The following is a 16,744-nucleotide window of genomic DNA, read 5'->3' as shown; positions in this document are numbered from 1 at the left end:
ATCCCCCTTTCTCTGCACTGCCACGTCCCAAACTGATAATCACTCCAATAAATCATCTCCACAAGATGGGCTGTCCACTTAGGTCTAGACAGTGTCAGTGAGCAGAGCCCAAAGGAATCAAGGGTTCTGTGATTCCTTGATAGGTTCTGGAACTTCAAGATACACAGAAAGTGAGTTTCAACCGGGAGGCCAACTGTGGTACAGCCCCACAGTTACCCTCCGAAGACATCACTAGTTCTATCTCCTGTCTTTTGAGCAATATTTGATATGGTTAAAAAATCTCAAACCCCTAATTTCAATTTTAGGTAGTCACATTTCCAAATCTGGCTATGATGTGGGAAGCAATTATGAAATCAACAAAGCCTGTTAATTTTAAATCAGATTGTTTCTTTTGTTGTTATTATTGTCCCTGCCACTGCCTCAAAATCAGTGATTATCTCCATCTGTTAGTGTCAACAGGATGAAATCAGGAGCTGACCAGGCTGGTTTGCTCCAGGAGGCTGTCACCAGGGAAGCCTGAGCCCAGCAGCCCACATCAGCATTCCCACGAGAGCAACGGCTCCTGCTGTGGCTGCCGCAGCCAAGTGCTGCTACTGCAATTCTGGTTAATCCCACCTAAAGCCATCTTTTCTACTCCCACTGACTTCAAGTTTATTTTCTGGACTATCATAACACACTTATATTTAGTTGTTTCCTATTTTCACTCTCTTTCAGCCACTGGTGCCCCTGCAGGTGATCTCCGTGTATGTCTTTGCAAGTGTGTGTCTCTGTGTCCACACATCTACATGTGTGGGCCTCCAGGGCAGTCTCTCCGCAAGTGGGTTGCTAACTGAATGGATGTGTCTCTGTGTGCAGCTCTCTGTGCACACACATCCAGCCCTCACTCATCTGCTCTGTTTGTCTGTCTGTCCTTCCATCTCCCTGTCCATCTCTGCATCTCCCCGTTTGCCTCTCCTTCCCTCTGTCGGTCTCTCCACCTGCCTGTCCGTCTTTCCATCGCCCTGTCTGTCTCTCCATCTCCCTGTCTGTCTCTCCAACTCCCTGTCTGTCTCTCCGTTGCCCTATCTCTCTGCTTCCCTCTGTCTCTCCATCTCCCTGTCTGTCTCTCCATTGCCTTGTCTCTCCATTGCCCTATCTTTCTCTCTCCATCTCCCTGTCTCTCCATCTCCCTGTCTGTCTCTCCATTGCCCTATCTATCTTGTCTGTCTCTCCATCTCCCTGTCTGTCTTTCCATTGCCCTATCTCCCTGTCTTTCTCTCCATCTCCCTGTCTCTCCATTGCCCTATCTCCCTCCCTGTCTGTCTCTCCATCTTCCTGCCTGTCTCTTCATCACCCTGTCTCTCCATCTCCCTATCTCTCCATCTCCCTATCTGTCTCTGCAGTGCCCTATCTCCCTGTCTGTCTCTTCATCACCCTGTCTCTCCATCTCCCTATCTCTCCATCTCCCTATCTGTCTCTCCAGTGCCCCATCTCCCTGTCTTCTCCCTGTCTCTCCATCTCCCTGTCTGACTCTCCATCTCCCCCTGTCTATCTGTCTCTCCACTGCCCTGTCTGTCTGTCTCTCCATCTCCCTGTCTGTCCACCTCTCCATCTCCCAGTCTGCCTCTCCATCTTTCTCTTTCCAACCCATCTCTCAGTCTCTCTTCTCCTCCTTCTCTTTTCCTCGCTATAACTGTTTCCGTTTTCCCTTCTTCCCTCCCCAGTTCCTCTCTGCTGTCCTATTTCTAATTTTCTATCTTAATGTATCTAATATTCTATCTTAAGATTAATCAAGGAGATAAAGATGCTAATGTTAAGACTAAAGACAAATTATTCTGCCAATACACAGACCAGATAACCTAAAAACTCTCATGCTACATGCACTTTGAAATGTGAGTTAAAATATAATACAGCCTTTTAAATGCCTATAAGTGTGGCAAGAAAGCAGGGTCAACGGCCTAAGGCCCGAATCAAAGAGAGAACTGAAGTCTGTGGCAGGACAGGGGCTATCCAGTTGTGTGAGCTGGTCTTGGGTTTTGACTAAAGTGACACACACGCGGGTTCACACCAGTGATCTGGCATAATTAAGAATTCTAACCCCCTTTACTCTCAGAAGTGTCTTGGTTTGAAGACACTATTATTTTAACGCTCCTGCAGGACAGGATATAACACAGGAGTTGGAACTGACACTTTTACATATAGCTAGAACCCTCAGAGAGCTATGATCTTAGCAAAAACCTGAATTAAGAAAAAGTATCTATGAACCCAAATGAAAAGGAGGCTGGGCTGGCAGAGGGAGCAACTGCCCAATCTCCCAGCAACTGGTAACTATCAGTCTGTCTGTATCTCTAATGTGGTTTTTGATATTCTACTTTACACATGTAGCCCAGAAAACTCCTGGAAAAGAAATTCACACCAAATTGGCCAAATTATAAACCACTCTAAAGCAGGCTGTCTCCCAGAATTCCACCAGATTATGTCCTCTGATGACAGGCTCACCATCTAAAATGGCAAGACACAGGAGGAAAAAATAGTCTCATGACTCTTGAGCAAGAGTCAAGAAACTCAAAAATATCAAGATCAGACCCTCAAAAACTTGAGATAATAAAACTAAATAAAGACCATAGAATGAATTTGTGCACGGTGGTGAAAAACAAAATAAATTTTAAAATAAGGGGGAAAAGATACTCTGAAAAAATAACAGGGAGTTTTAAAAAAGAACCATGTTTGTAGGATTCATATAGAGACACACACATATACACACACGTGTCTATACATGCATGCAAACACAATCACTACAGACTATTTGTGTCCCCCCAAAATTCTTACGTTAAATCCTAGCTTCCAGTGTGACAGTATTTGGAGGTGGCACCTCTGGGAGGTGATTGGGTCATGAGGGCAGAGCCCTCACGAATGTGATTAGCGCCCTTATGAAAGAGGCCCCAGAGAGTTTCCTTGCCCCTTTTGCCATGTGAGGTTACACCAAAAAGAAGATGGTCATCTATGAACCAGGAAGCTGACCTTCACCAGATACCAAATCTGCCAGCACCTTGATCTTGAATCTACCAGCTTCCTGAACTGTAAGGAATATATTTCTATGACTTATAAGCTACTCAGTCTATAATATTTTGTTATAGCAGCCCAAATGACGAATATGGTCAATGAAATCTACAATTCAATAGATGAGTTAAACTGCAGGTTAGATATTCCTGAATATAGAACTGGTGACCTGAAAAACAGATCTGAGGAAATCACTTAGAATGGACCGCAGAGAACAGAGTTACATTGTATAGAATGAACTAAGTCCAACTAACAGGGGCTCTACATTCCATAACCACCTAGGATAAAAACTCTCAGCAAACCTCCTTAATCTGATAAAGGCTATCTGCCAAAAACTTACAGCAATCTGTATACTTAATGGTGAAACATCAGACACATTTCTCAAGTCAGGAATGAAACTGGGATCCACCTACTATCAACATTGTATTGGGGGCCCTAGTCAATGCAAAACAACAAGAAAACGTAACATACAAGGAATTTATTGAAATGGAAAGAAACAAAATTATTATTATTTGCATATAATCCTCTACACAGAAAATATAAGATGGTTTAAAAATCTATTGGTGCTAGACACAAACTGACATATAGAAATCAATTTCATTCCTTTATCCCAGCAATAGTGCTCAACTAAAGGAGCAATGTCATCCTCTTCACCCTAGGGGTGTTCAGCAATGCGTGGAGTTGTCACATGTCAAGTGGCTGCTATTTTTCCATACCAGTGTCCCACACAATGAGAAACTGTACCTCCCAAGGCCAACAGGGTATTCACTGAGAACAATATGGCCCAGAGCAATAAACAATTAGCATACTAATAATGACAATAAAAAATAATCCATTTACTAAGCAATACAAACAAAACATCATTAAATTTAACAAAAGATGTGTAAAGACCTTATATAGATTATAAAAAGCCAAAATACATCTATAATGTATAGAAATACATTCCACTCACGTATATACTCATCTGTACATACAATTATTCACACCTAAACATACCCTGCCCTGTGTCAAGCCATGGGCTGCATGCTGAGCTGGGCACACAGCAGTAAACACAACAGGTATGGCCCCTGCTCACAGAATTATCAATCCTTTTGGAAAGTTTAAAGATTATCACTCTGTCTGGTCACAGTTCATTTTACAACCTACTTTCATTTTAAGATTTAAAATTCAATTAGCTGGGCATGCTTGTGCAGGCGTCTAGTCCCAACTACTAGGGAGGCTGGGGCAAGAGGATCACTTGACCCATGGGTTCAAGGCTGCAGTGGGCTGTGACTGTGCCACTGCATTCCAGCCTGGGTGACACAGCGAGACCCTGTCTCTATTTAAAAAGCACAACAAAACCAAACCTTAAAATTTAGTTGTGGCTTTGCCAGGAACCCTGCTTCACCCTAACACTGCTCCCTTTTGAGCACTCTACTGCTTACTGCCACATTCACCAGAGGCCAGGTAAGGAAAACCATAAAGAGGGTTACGAAAAGTCCAGGTCAGGGTGAGGGACAGCGGGAGCAACAGGATAAATGCTAGTGCCTGTTCCCTTCTGTGTGAGGCTTGATAGAAGCACAGGCACAGGCGGACACACCCAAGAACTCTCTCCGATTCACAACACTGGGACTGGCAAGCTCTCGCTAGCTGCCGTACCTGATCATCACCCCTACAGAGCTGGCCTGCTCCTCCAGTCTGGCCTTGTTTCCCGTATCTCTTTGCCGCACACTTTCTGCTCCAGCAACTTTGCCACCATACAATCTTCTTTCAGTTTTTCCCAGGCTTGACCAGGCCAGCCCCTCTGCCCTGAATATCCTCTCTAGGGGAAGCCATTTGGCCTACTCCTGCTCCCACCTCAAGTGTCAGGCAAACTCCTAAGCCCTGGAAGCCTTCCTGACCCTCCTAGGCTCACTTCCGTGCCTCTCTCCCACTCCCACCAAGCCTGGTACATGATGCCTATGTACTTCTCACGTCCCTATAACCACTGGTTTGAATGTGTGCCCCCCATACCCCCAAAATGTGTGCTGACTACAGAAATGAGCCAGTAAATTAGTTAAAATGTCTTCTATATGCCACCAAGGAATGGAACTGAATGGAATGCAGAGAGATATTTCAGATCCAGTCCTCGCTCTCAAGGAGCTTCTTTCCACAGCAAACACAGACACACACACATACACCCCCCCCCACACACACTCTCTCTCTCTCTCTCTTCCCACTACCCTGCTGATAATCCTGAAGCAAGGCAGAATGCAGTAAGGATCACACATACAGCAATGATGGGCAGTGCTCCAAGTCTAACTGGTAGAGGAGAGATGACTGCACAGAGCAGGTGAGATTTCGGCAGGCCTCACACAGAGCTGGATTTTTATTTGGAGGACTGCTCAGAGGAGGTGCATCTCAGCTAGAAGGAAGAGGACAGGCCAAAGCACATATCGGACAGAGAAAAGCTTATTAGGGAACTGCCAGTAGACACGCAAGGCAAGACAGTTGAAGAAGAAAAGCTGTGGGTAAGGAAAGCAGGCAAGGTGGATTCAGGCCACCTTGGAAAGCCCTGGGTGCCAGAACAAGAAGTTGTACTTTTCCTGAGGACAGAGGGACAAACCACTGATGACATCTCAACAGTTCAAATTTGACTGCTGGTGTTTATGTTTAGAAGGACATTCATTAAAAGAAAATGTGAAGGTGAAGTCACAAGTTTAAATTCAGAGAAAGGAGAAGAGAAAAATCATGTATCAGAGAAATATACATGACGACCTCACTGGGTCCTAGGACGATCAGAACAACAATGCCGGTTAAAGCTATCGGCGCTCGGATCCCAGCACAAAGGCTTTGGGCGGCGGGGGCCATCGGTCAGTGAAATCAGTACCACATTAGGACACGAACAGTACTCGCCGTACCATGCATAAAGTCCAAATGTTCAACAGTCATTAACAAATATGCTGAATAATGAAAGGAACATAAAAGAATGATCAAATGAAATACCTCTTCTCAACAACTTAAGCAAAGAAAAGGAAAAACTGGCAAGGACCAACCATTAACTCAAATGTAGATGAACTCAAAGAAAGAATCTCCTAGCAACCAGCCTCTCCTGAGAGGCATGAATTAGCACTATCAATGGAACAGGAAAAATACCACTTGGATTGCTGATATTTTAATACCTGGCAAATGACTAGGTCTTTTAACTATGGGGCAATATTGATGAAATCTGCTGTTGCAGACAGCTGAAAAGCATATGAAATGACAACACCCTGAAAGCTAGAAAAAAGGCATTTGAGTCCACTATCATTACTCCATTAAACACTCAACAAATATTTATGGAGAATCAACTCGGTGTAGGTGTTCCGTAAGAGAAACACGATGGTGAGGCCCTGTGGCCCCCAGGGTTAAAGGCTGGGGGTGGGGCATGAGGCAGACAAGTCAGAGGCTTTTGCCCCAGGTAAGTGCCTCCAGGAAGAATGGGTTAGTTACCCAGGCTAACAAGGGAGCAGGCGAAGGGTATAAGAAGCAAAGTACACGAAAGACGCAAGGGTTAATTAAAAAAAAAAAAAAAAAAAAAGCATACTGGGCATTTGAGACACACCATAAGAAGGCGGAAGCAGTGAGAAAAAATTGGTGAAGGAGTCTGGATTTTTATCCCCAGGGAACCAGGGAGTTACTGAGTGGAGTGACCGGACCAAATACACACTTTAAAAACACCATTATGACCGCACGCTGGTGAAAAAAATGAGCCCAAGGAGTAAAAGTTGTCAGTTGGCAGCTGTGGTCATCATCCACATGGGAAAGGGGATGGAAAAAGTAGATGGATTTGAAGATCTGGAGGAGACGGGATGCACCTGGTAAGTAAAGAAAGCTGGAACATGAGGACAAGGAGGCAGATGAGGGTGACAAGCAGTGGTTGACAATGGGGCCATGCGCTGGGCTAAGGCACAGAGGAGGGAGCTGGAAGACCCAGTTCGGCAGTGGATATGCTGCTGGGTTTAACCTATCTGTGGGAAAACCACGGCCCATCAATCCAATTAAGCCCCATCCACTGACAGCTGTGCCAAATGCCTGACACCGCTCCTCTTTCCCATTTCCTAGAACCTTTTCCTCCAGGCTCAGTAAGATAAAGATAGCCTGTTACCATCTCCAGCTCTAGAGGCAGCAGCTTCCTGCACCTTCTCTGCCCACTGTTACTCTGAAGCTTTAATGCTGGCCAGGCAAGACCTTCCATAATGCAGCTTCTCTGCTGATGATCAGGGAGTAGGTCAATGTCATAAACTTACTTCCCAAATCCAGTTAACAAGTGGTTACTTTCAAGCAAATGATGGTGTAAATTTCAAGCTCTGGAAGTATTTATCATTTGCCTACATCCATAAATTACTGTCAGAGCCTTTGATTTCTTTGCCTCTTCCTTTCTCTCCAAGTTGAGGATGTGCTGCCAAATTTAATAATGAGTTTTAAAACAATTTCCATAAATCTTTTTTTAAAGTTCTGCCTGACAGTTGTTTCCTGAAGTGTTGGTATATGATGTCATTTGTTATCAAATTGTAATCTCTTAGCTTCATTGACTCTTTTTCCTTTTAAATTGGTGCTTCCAGGGTTTCACTATTTATTACCTTCCACGAGGTTATGCTGCTTTAGAGTTCAGTCACCAAAACATCCTTGACTCTTTCTTCTGTCAGATTCAGTAACTTATATACATATATGCATATACTCTGGATCACCTGAGTTAGCATATTCTACGTCCATTGTTACTGAGGTAACAGATGCTTTCTGAACGTTAACTCTATGTGTAACCAAGAACATAGGAAGAAACTAATGTTTAGTAAGCATCTACCATGTGCCAGACATGTTTATTTAATCCTCACAGACACTCTCTAAAATAGACATTACTAATCCTATTTTTTAGATGAATAAGGAGAACCAGATAAGGTAAATCATACAAAGTCAGACTCCTAGCACATAGCACAACTATGGTTCCCCATCTAGCGCATCTGAATGCAGAACCCTAGCTTGAATCCCTCTAGTGAAAGGAGTCACTTAGAAGCCATGAAGATCAGGAACCTCCATCTGCCAAAAGACAGTGTCAAGGAGACACACCTTCACTTTCAGTGTACAGAACCTCCATTTACCAGCAGTTTATACATTCCAAAAGTGCCGCTGCAACCATTTCCCCAAATATCTCTAACTAAGGCCTAACGTAGCTGATACACAATACAATGCTGGGAATGCCAAGATCCCACTGTCCTCTGCTCTGCCTTCCTCACAGCACAGCAGTGCACCCTGCAGAAGCGCTCAATGGAAAGAGCCCTCCTGACAGGGGCACCACCCACACTGAGATCTGGGACACAACTTGCGCAGGCTGTGGGTAGAGGGACGGCTGGTGTTTCTGACCTGGGGTGGTAGGCAGCTTTCCAATCCAGCACCAGCCCCTCTGCTCCGGAATGACCCCTCCACCCACACACTCTGAGAAGCTGCCACAGAGAGCAGCTGCAGCAGCAGTGAGTGCAAATAAGCAAACAAGACAGGTCCTGGCAGAGAGGTCCTTGCCCTCTGTGTTTCTGAAAGTTCATTCGCTTCCTGTTAGGTTCAGAGTAAGGCTCTTGGTTCCAGCCTCAGCATGGTCTCACTGTCTAGCTAGATCACCATGGTTTCCTGATTTTCAAAAGAGGATCTTCTCAGATCATAATGGCAAAGCAATAACAGAAGGGTGAGATGAGGGTGAAGATGCAGAGATGCTAAGGGCAGGAAATCTCAAGGAGCAAAATACAGGAGAAAGGGAGCGGATACACTATCCAGTGGCGAGACGGGGTCCTTCTGCCACTGGTGAGCCAGGACTACTGCCATTCCTAAAGAGGCATCAAAACGAGCTCCACCTAACATGGCTGCTTTGAAGAAACACTGTTTCTATGGATACAAAGGTGTCACAATGTTACTTTAGTGAAAAACATCAATTTTATTATATTGTGGTAATATTCACATTAATCATCAATATTCCTATTTAATCCACTTCCAGAGGTTTATGGCTGACACGTAAAGACTTGGTTTTCTAGAGTTAGGATCAAACTTCAGTACTGAATTGAGTGCCTTAGAGTGTGGCCACCATTGAAGCAAATGCCTGGAGATTAGAGGAGCCTGGAATATAACTATACTGCGTATAAGGAGAGGGGCAAAGAGTGGGATGTGCCGGGGGAAAAAAACAGAAAATCCACAGAGAGATTTATTTATGGCATTTACGTACGCAGGCTGGACTCAATAACATCAGGGACAAATGAAGATGCTAACATTGGGATACCTCAGTAACACATCAGACATTTCCACTTTCAAACACAAAATCATTCAGTAGACCAAGGGCCCATACTTTGCCATGAATAATACACATAGAAGCCATGAACACTAGAAAAAGGGCAGCAAAAGAGACCTTGGGTTCGAATTTTCATCAAGTGGTCCCAAGTATTCTGAAAAAGATCCCCAAGATGCTGGGGGATGACTCTAAAGAAAGAGTCTTTGCTTGGCCAAGCTTTGGTCAGGTTTCTGAACCTTCTCCTGGGCCCATCTGTGCACTTTCTTATAAACTCCACTTTTAGCAAAGCACCCTGCTAAGTCAGATTAGCAAGAACCCCTGACCCTCGATGTCTAATCAAGCTCCTTGTCCTTGACCACCCTCAGGTGATCCTCCCGGCCTGCCTTCAGCAAGAATCCTGTCGGGTTGATTTAGCCAGAATTCTCCTTACTCCTGATGTTTCCTCTTAGTAATTTTCCATTCACTAACCACATCCCTTGCTCCTTGGCTATAAATTCCCACTTGCCCATGCTATATTCAGACTTGAACCTATCTCTTTCCCCCATCACAAAACCTCATGGCTGCGGTCCCTCTACCTATCGAGATGGTCCTTAGTCAGGTTTGCCTTACTGTGCTTTAACAAGAGTCATGGAATAATTTTTTCTTTAACACAACCAAACCTCAGGCACAGGATATGGAAAGTGTCATCCTTCAGATCCCCCACTTGCTTCCATAAACAGGAGACCTTCAGCCAGCCCAGTGGTGGGCCTGGGAGCTGTCCATGCCATCGTCTCCTACTTCAGGCCAGCTGGGTGGATCATCAGCCCTCCCACCCCTGCCCACTGCTCCCCACTCTTCACATCCCTCCCTCAGTTTATAATAAGTGGATGTCCTAGCCCAACCTCCACATACAAGTTCCTTTGATTACAAATACTGTATCCTGTTCATCTTAGACACAGTACAGTGCTTGGCATGAAGCATCACTTATCATCCATGCTCTATAAATGACTGAGTAACAAATAAAACAAGAGAACCTGGGTTAATGAAAGGAGGAAATAACTGAGTGAGGAGTATTATGATACTGTGCCATGCCATAGGTACTGTGCTGCCACATTCAGGACACTTTAGAAAACCTTATGCAACAGAATAGATAACACATTAAATATGTTCCACGAACATTTCATGCTGATTATTTCCTCTGAGCTCCTGCTAAAGGTATTTTCTTTTTTCTCTTCTATTTGTTCAAATCATATTTATAATAACAGTAGCTTGATGCTTACCGAATGAATGGTATGTGCCAGGCACTGTAACCAGGCATTTCACCTACATAAATTCCAATTGCCACAAAACCTTGAAACTTCTAATAATTATCCTCTGTGTGTGTGTGTGTGTGTGTACACATACAATTCTTCTTCTTCCAATGTGGCCCAGGGAAGCCAAAAGATTGGACACCCATGGTGTAGATGAATGAAGCGATGCTTCTTCCTAGGTATGATGACACTGTTTCAACAAGGTGGGACCCTGAGGGCCAGGGGGCATCACCACTGTGTTTCTCTTATGCAATGCCTACAGTGAGTTGATTCTCAATAACTATATAGAGATATATGAGTGCGAGAGAAAGAGAGAGAGAGATTTTTTTAAAGAGGCTCAGAGATGTTAAACAACATTACTAAGTTCACACAGCTGCCAAGCGGCAGGGAGACGCTAGGTCAGCGATATCAGGGAGCTCTACCTGAAACAGAGGCCATTCTTTCCCATGACACCATGCTACCTCACCAAGGAAGAGATGCTGTTAACATCCCCTGCTGTTCCACTAGCATGCAATGGAGGTCTTCACAGCTTTTGTATCTGATTTCCAGGCTAACAGATGTTGTTTTAGGCTGCATTTATATCTACCTCAGCCAGTAATCCTTTTCCCTTCCTTTTAATTAGCAAGGGACTGGAAGATCAGTTAGCTGTACTTGTTAGTCCTGGTGTGAAGTACTCCCCTCCAAGTACGTATTCCCCCCAAGTACCCAACACAAGGAGAGCCCCAAGCAGGTGCTTATCCAGTGCACATCTGATTAAGTAACAGGTATAATAATTATCTGCCCATTCCTCAACCTCCAGACAAGTCATGATGGTGCAATGAGAGTATGCTCTACAGGGGCTGAGCTGGTGGAGGAGGTGGAACCCACCACTACTAACCTAGGAGGAGTTCTGAGAAAACTCTGCATCCTCTACCACGTTACTTCCTTTGTTTGTACCCCTATAAGACAGAGTCCCACCTTGTCAAAACAGGGTGCAGCCCTGTCAAAACAGTGTCATCATGCCTGGGAAGAAGCGTCACTTCATTAGTCTACACAAGGGATGTCCAATCTTTCGGTTTCCCTGGGCCACAATGGAAGAAAAAGAATTGTCTTGGGCCACACATAAAATACAGTAACACTAACAATAGTTAATGAGCAAAAAACAAAAAACAAAATGCAAAAGAAGGTCATAATGTTTCAAGAAAGTTTACAAATTTGTGTTGGGCTGCCCTCCTGGGCCACATGTGGCCTGCAGGCTGCAGGCTGGACAAGCTTGGTCTATCTACACCTTTGGAAGAGATTCTGTGGCCTCTCAGACAGCAGTGCTGGCCCAGGAGCCTCTTGACTCAGCTCTGCCTCTCACGGTGTATCTGCATCACTCTGGATTCAACTAAGAAATCCCATCTGAACAGATTTCCATCTATTTTTACCCTCTCCTGAACTAAAGCTTCATTTTAATCATCAGTTAAAATAAGCTTTTTTTACAAAATATGATGCGGGCTTCCCTCCACATGCTAAGCACAATTTGTTCTCTTCTCTGTGGCTCAGCCTTGAGGTCCTCAGCTGATAGAAGTAGCTTCTGCTTCTCAGGTTTGGTCTTTCTGTCCCCTGCCTCCCTATCTGCCCCTCACTCTCCCTTCCATTTTCTGCTCTGAATCAACTAAGGGCTGAGAAAGGACGCTCTCTCGTTCTTTAGAAGTGAATGCAAAGAGGAGCCTAAAGGATCCACCTTGGGAAACAAAGAGCCTTGGTTCCCTGAAAGGGGAAAGACCTGTGAAAAAAACACACGGGCAGGCCTGGGAGCAGTGGTTAAGAGTTTCAATGCACACAATTCAGGACGGGCTTGGCTCACACCCTCACATGTCCCTGGCATTCTACACAGCTGAGGCTACAGACGCAGAAGGTAAGATTACAGTACTTATTTTGCTTGTCATCTGTCTCTTCCCTCCTCCCACACTGGAATGTAATTTCTGAGGAGAGGGACCATCTCCTTTGTTCACTGCAGAATCCTCAGTGCCTAAGAGAAAACGCTGGTCAGAAGCTAACCCAGAATGGGAATACTAAGGTGCCACCCTAACCCCGCAACCAGATTCTCAATAAATATTTACTGAATGAAGAATTACTGAATAACATTTCTTATTAAAATCCCTCTTCTATAAACAATATCCTCAGTTCAGAATCTTTACAAACTCTATATGGTCTGGAACAAGTAAACTGAAAAAAGAGAATTCCAACAAACTGTGGACGCAGGGAGAAAGCTGAGATTCTCTCCACCCTTGGAAGAGGGAAAGGGCCAAGTCATCATATCAACACGTTACAGCCATGCTGCCTTAGGGATCAGCAACTCTGAGGTGCAATGGGTGGGGTCCTTGGGACACTGACATACCCCCAAAGCCCAGTTCCTCTACAGCAGTCAAGCACAAATATGCAGAAACAGCTTGTAGGAAAACACAAAACACCACTTTTTCCCCCTTTCAGGGAGGAAGGTACTGCTTCCAATTTTCTTTTAAACAAAGAACACGTACATAACATGTCCTGCTCCACATCTTCCCCAACTCAAAAAACACGGGAAAAGAGAAACCAAAAAGAGGAATAGTTAAAACAACAGGAGGAAAAAAATTCATAAAGAATCCAACTCACATTCCTGCATTCATGATTTCCCCATAAGAGAATTTATAAATACAAGTATGGGCTGGGCACAGTGGCTCACGCCTGTAATCCCAGCACTTTGAGAGGCCGAGGTGGGTGGATCGCGAGGTCAGATCAAGACCATCCTGGCTAACACAGTGAAACCCTGGTTCTACTAAAAATACAAAAAAAATAAGCCGGGCGTGGTGGCGGGCACCTGTAGTCCCAGCTACTCAGGGAGCTGAGGCAGGAGAATGGTGTGAACCTGGGAGGTGAAGCTTGCATTGAGCCAAGATTGTGCCACTGCACTCCAGCTTGGGCGACACAGCGAGACTCCATCTCAAAAAAAAAAAAAAAAAAAAAAAAATACAGCTATGAATTTGGGTTACAGTAGAGTAACTGTGCAGGATCCAACATGGAGATTAAACATATAGATCTGTTTTACGGTACCATTGCAACTGATTTCAAGTAAGGTGCATCTTCTGTCCAGACACAGGAAACACGGAGGGGCAAGGCCTCCCTGGGCTGAGTTCTGCCCATCCAGCAAGAAAGGACGGGCAGGTGTACATACGAGAGAGACCTGTGGACAACATGACCACAAGTAAGAAAGGCAGCACCAGGCTGCGACGGGACTGAAGCAAGGCAGTCATCTGCAGAGACTTTAATGAGGGCTCCATCCTCGCTAAAGAGGGAGATTTAGATTGAAAAGAATCAACACTGAAATCATGGCTACATAATCAGAAATTAGCTCTAAGAGAATGAACAGGAGAAAGCACATAAAGAAACTAAGTAAGATTTTTAAAGGTTATACATCAAACATGAAAAAGAACATGTAATTCAGGACAAATACGGTGGAACCAATCTGTAACAAAACTTTGATTGGATGGCTAAACCAAAATGTGAATACTAAGGTAGTTCCCCCCCACCCCGCATTTTCAGAGGAGAATAAAGAGCTGGTTCACTACTTGAATCACATGGCATAATATTAACATGTGACAGAGAAAGCAGAACAATTCAACCTCTTTTTACAGCCATGGATATCCCACAGACTCTATTTTTTTGATCCGTGAATGGTGTTCTAGGCCCCGTCTCTGACTCCTGATGGCCAAGTTCACAGGCATATCTGCAAGTGAGATAATCACCTACAGTATTTTCCTCACTTTCAGACCTGATAAATATTTTAAGGGAAAAAAATCTAAAATTTATTTCCTACTTCATTCTATAACTTTAAACTGCCTTTCAAACATTCTGGTTCTTGAGAAAGTAGAAAGGCAATATCATAGCCTCTGAGGGTCACCTCAGACACAAGGAAATGTGATGCATAACTAATGATAAAATTTGAGATGCCACTATCAAGGCAGAGCGTTCTGAATTTAATCAAGTCTGTCGAGCTTTGGAAGGATGGATAATAGGCAACCAGATGGACAAGATTTGCATTCAGAAAAGCTACCCTGGAAGATATAAATGAATGTGCCTCCGAATCCTGTGCAATCAATGATCTGCTGCCGAGCTGAATAAAATCTGAATTAAAACAATCAGAAAACCAAAAATGTTTAAACAATCCATTTCACTTATACAGCCGAATCAATAATAAGGCAATTAGCCCAGCACAACAGAAGCTCCATTCTCTTTCTTTTTTGTTCCATGTGAGTGCTCAAGAAGCACATGGCTGCCACATCCAGCTCTGGTCTCAGCTATACTGAGGGAGACAGAGACGGAGATGCAATGGGAGCAAGAAGACAGGAAGTACCTCTCCATAACGCTGGTGAATGGTGAACGCAACTTTACAACCTTGAACACATGTGCGAGTGCAATTATACAGACACCAGTAAACACAATTGTCACTCTCCTGCAAAACCTGAGCCATTGAGACATGGGGAAAAACATGAGCGGAAAAATACTGGGCTGTGATACTGCAGCAAGGTACCTAAAGTTGACTATTTTAAGTCATCATGACTATAAAAGAAAAATTAAGCTGGGCATGGTGGCTCATGCCTGTAATCCCAACACTTTGGGATGCTAAGGTGGGAGGACTGCTTGAGCCCAGGATTTTGGAGCTGCAGTGAGCTATGACTGTGCCATTACCCTCCAGTTTGGGCAACAGAGTGAGACCCTGTCTTTTTTTTTTTTTTTTTTTTTTAAAAAAAAAAAAAAGGAAGCATCCCTTGGAGCCATCAGAGGATCATTAAGATTCTCTGATCTGTTAACCACATAAATAATGTTCAATAAAATATGCCAAGAGCCATGGGCGTGGCACTGTGGTCCTGGTTCATGTTCTCTCAAGACCCAGAGAGAAAAGGCGAGAGGAAGGGAAGAGGAGACAGTGAGCACTGAGCCTTATGAATGTTCAGTCATGTCGGAGATCCTGAGGCTCTCAAGGCCCCACTGTGTACTTGAGGAAACTAAAACTCAGAGAGGGTCACTTGCCCCAGGTCCCGAGGCCATTGCAAAAGAGCAGGGATTCAGAACCACCACCTCCCACCAAGCCAGCTCACCTGCTGAGCCTCCCTATGCTGGCTCAGTTAACAGCGACCTCATGAAGAGCATTTTCTTCCCTTGTTTGATGGAAGTGGAGGCAGGGCCCTCTAGTAGATTCCCTGTGCTAGAGAACAGGAGTAGAAAAATCCACATTTATCCTGTTGTTTTCCTACTGTAATGTGCCAAGTTTGGTAAAATTTGATTTTAAAGGCAGCATTTTTTTCAGCATTCCAAGAAATCCAAGATCAACAATATACTCTTATTTTCTATTTTTAAGCTCCAGTCAATCAATGCAACTAGGCTGAAAATAGGAAATGCTACTTGTTGGCATGATATAATGAACCTGCTCTTTGGGAACAGAGTGTTGTCTGCTGTTAGCTTTGATTTCAACGATGGTTTCATCTGGTGAGGGGAGGCAGTATTTTCTTCCACGATTAGAAATGTCCATGTGAGTTAATTAAGATGAAGCCCTTCAATGGTTATTGTATGGAATGGAAGGTACACTGCCATTCAGGGAAGGTTTTCAGGTTCATCAGGCCCTCCTGAAAACTCTCTAGGCAAAATCTCTTTCCGTTTGGTATTTGCAGCTGGTCACATCACCCTTCTGAGAAGTTACAGTGGGGCAAGGTTTGTTGGAAGTTACTGCCAGCTTCCTTCCCAAGCACTCACTGGCCTTCCTCTTACCCTGGCAGAAGCATCTTGGTAAGGAGGACAATTCCACAAGAAAGCCAGGAAGAAAGCTGCTGCCAGAGAGCACACCCGCCTCCAGGCTTACTAAGGATGCTGTGCACGCACCACCTCCCCGGGCACCTCATGCAGGGCCCCACTGGCTGGTTAAAGGCAAAGGGCAGGCGAAGCCGCTGAGGTTCACAAAACCTGAAGGAAGCCATCGGACTGACACTTTTAACTGATCCTTCTAGGAGGTATGGAAGATGCTCCTCTGCTGATGGAAAACTTGCTTTCCACCCCTAACTCTACCAGGCTCCAGGTTTTTAAGGGGCAAATGTCAGAGTGCAAAGCTGCATTTCACCCTGGTTGACTTCTGCTTGTGCCACAGTTCCTG

General features: G+C 44.4%; 1 protein-coding gene across 12 annotated transcripts in view; it reads right to left on the bottom strand.

Annotated features, from left to right (window-relative positions):
• The window catches only part of CCNY (cyclin Y), a 305,685-nt gene that overhangs the window by 91,342 nt on the left and 197,599 nt on the right, over positions 1-16,744 (bottom strand). Inside the window, exon 3 of one of the 12 annotated variants that reach the window (XM_054435242.2) lies at positions 15,699-15,805. The exons of 10 other annotated variants lie outside the window; for them this stretch is intronic. The gene's annotated coding sequence lies outside the window, so the exon portion shown is untranslated. Of the gene's footprint in view, positions 1-13,653; positions 15,338-15,698; positions 15,806-16,744 lie in introns of those variants that run through there. One more of the 12 variants, XM_054435235.2, reaches the window with a different exon arrangement.

This window comes from Pongo pygmaeus, chromosome 8 (assembly GCF_028885625.2).
Source record: "Pongo pygmaeus isolate AG05252 chromosome 8, NHGRI_mPonPyg2-v2.0_pri, whole genome shotgun sequence".
NCBI classification, from domain to species: Eukaryota; Metazoa; Chordata; class Mammalia; order Primates; family Hominidae; genus Pongo; species Pongo pygmaeus.
This window is presented reverse-complemented; position numbering and strand designations above follow the sequence as displayed.